This window comes from Durio zibethinus, chromosome 18, assembly GCF_047325235.1.
Source record: "Durio zibethinus cultivar Kanyao isolate XHJ-2024 chromosome 18, ASM4732523v1, whole genome shotgun sequence".
Classification (NCBI taxonomy): domain Eukaryota; kingdom Viridiplantae; phylum Streptophyta; class Magnoliopsida; order Malvales; family Malvaceae; genus Durio; species Durio zibethinus.
Window position 1 is genome coordinate 15231053 of NC_143179.1, and position 3114 is coordinate 15234166.

The following is a 3114-nucleotide window of genomic DNA, read 5'->3' on the forward strand; positions in this document are numbered from 1 at the left end:
TCACCATCGAAAAGTATAACAAAGACTTAACTATTACTACTAAGATTTAAAATTTTTACTTTGAACACTCAAATATCACCAATCAAGATTTGAAAACTTAGACTTTGAACACTCGGATATCACCACTGAGTGTTGAATAAAGTTTGAAGTTTTGAGTACTCAGATATCGTCACCAAGATTTGAAAACTTGAAACTTGACCACTTGGATATCACTATCAAAGAATCCTACAAAAACTGTCATAAAAAAATTTAATGAAATTCATATTTGAATTCTCAAATGTTACCATTGAGTACTTTTGAAAAAGCTCGAATATCACCACTAAGAAATTTTAAAGATATTCAAACATGAATACTTGGATATCACTACCAAGTGATTTTGAAAAAGCTAGGATATCACTACTGAAAAGTTTTAATAAAATTCATGTCCTCACCAAAACATATAAAGAGCTCGGATATCACCTCTGACTTATTTTGAAAGCTTAGAGTTTGAACATTCAAATATTACCACCAAGAAAAATGAATAAAATCATATAAAAACATGTAGAAAACTCGAATATCACTATTGAAAAAATTGAATAAAAAATGGTATTATCATAAAAAAAAAACCTTGACACTTTTTTTTAAGAATTGTTGTTCATTATTTTTGCTTCCATTTCCATTCTTCTTAATTTCTCTCTTTTTTTAACCTTTTTCTTAAAAACTTCCTTCTTTACCTTTTTATAACTTAAAGTGTTTATGTAATGAACTTCCCTTCCTCAAGGGTATAAAGCACGAAAGGTGTATCTCAATCCCTTTTCAAAAGAGAAAAAGTCTTTGTCTATTTCTGTTGGTGATGATAAGCTCTTATTTTTTTTTTACCTAGATGTCGAAAGTGAAAGTGAAATGCAATCTTTATCAACAAATGAAGAAAGCCAATTTCTTCTTCTTTTGTGGGCTATTAAAGTAACTTTTCTTCTATCTCATTCCTGTGGCATAAGATAAATTTCTTTCTTCTTTGATTGAATATCATCCATATATCGACTTTTTTTAGGGCTGGATACATAAAAATTCTTTCTCATTATTCAATATTTACAAAATTGGCAAATGCAACCATGACACAAATGTCAATTCTCAATAAATGATGCGAATGCACGTCTTTTTGCAAATACAAAAATCCATGGTAGACTTTTTCATGATGCAAAATACTTAATGGAAATGCTAGTGACTTTTTTATGATGCGAATGCCAATGTTCTTTCAATGTAGATGATCTACAATGATTCAAATGCAAATTTCTTTTTATGACACCAATGTACTTTAAAAGATGCATGACAAATTTTCTTATCAGCAAACTTATTTTTTATGATGCAAATGCCAATGTTCATACATGATAAATGCAGATTTTGTAAGTTCAAATATTTTTTAATGACGCAAATGCTATTGTAGAATTTCATTTAAAAAATACCAATGCCCATACTAATGTAAAAACTCCTTGATGTATATGCCCCAATCATGGATGCAAACATAAAAAATACTTCTTTTTTCAAAAGGAAGTTCTTTTTCAATTCAGTTGATCTCTCATTGCCCATTTAATCAGATATTTTATTTCTTTCTAAAATGGTTTCAACTTACCATTTTCCTATTCCTTCATTTACTTCATCTTGTTTCTTTACTAGTTTCCACCTTGTTTACTTTTAGACAAGTTCTCTTGACTTTTTTTTCATTTTCAACATGCTTTCTTTTATTTCTAGTTTCAACACACAAACAAGCAACATGTAACACGCAACATGTTTTTGGATTTTAATTGTAAAAACAAGAAGACAAATCATCATTTTTATAAATATTTTTCCTTTTCTCTTCTCTTTTCTTTTTAACACCATTAATTCTTTAATGAACTACAATTTTCTTCTTTGAATCCAAACTGGTCTAAAGACTATTACAATTCAACAATTTTTTTTTTACACCAAATATGATTTCTTTATTTTTCACAAAAATGCATAATCAGTTATTTAAAAATTTTCCAAAATGGTCAATAAAATTACCCCATAATTAAATTCCTTAGTCAAAGAGATAGAAATATCTAAACAAACTATAACTTTAAGAATATCTTAAAAATTGGCATTCCTTATTAGAAATAAAAAAGGTAAAAATTTTTTTTTAAATGGATTAAATGGTTCAACACGTGAAGCTTTTAATTCATTAAAAAAAGGCTTCAACATTTGAAGGGATAAAAGAGATGTATACTTTTTAATGTAAGCTCATAAACTAAACATAAATTTTCCTAAAAAGCATAAATTCTTTGAAAACCATAGCATGTTTAATAGTTTCTTTAGTATCCAAATGTGAAATTTAGATAGATGTTAAAGTCAATTGTGATGGGCTCAAAATCTAAGGTCATTTAGGGATAAGAGAAGAAGGCTCAAATTTTCAAAATCAACCCCTTTAGTATCAGTAGTGACTTTAAAGCCTTAAGGTTTGCTTTAAACTATCTTTTTTCAAGGTTTTCACCCTAAAGCCACATTCATCCTTATTTTTTTTATTATCACAACATGCATTCAAGAATTCAAATTTATCCACAATGAGTTCATGGTTCAAATGAGTAATTAGGTAATAAATGGAGACAAAATGGTTCATGGGTTTTATGGTCATTCCTTAAAGAAAAGCTCTTCAATTTTAAGCATCCAACTTGATCCAATATAAACTTTTCTTGGGATGTAACATAGGCCAAAGTTCAGAGTTTTCAAGGAAAAAGATAGATATACCCAAAATAAGTGTTTAAATGTGATTTAATTCAAAGATCATTCTTTCTCATTTGAAGAGATCACTTTAGGGTATTTGTTCTTTCATTTTCCAAATTTTCCACTATCATTCATTTTTTTTCCTTCTCTTTTCTTTTCCTTCTTTTTTTGTTCTTTTGGTCTTTTATTTTCTTTCTTTCACTTTCTTTCCCAATTCTTATTTTCTCATCCTTTTTTTTTCCTTTTTCTTAAATGGATTTAAAACTTTGGCAACCTTTTTATTGGATATTTGCCCTCAATATATAGGCTTTCCCCTAAGTACATTTCTTTTGCCTTCTAGTATGGTGGGTGATCCTTGATCAGGGCTTATTGTGGAAGAATTTTATTAGGCTTAAAAGG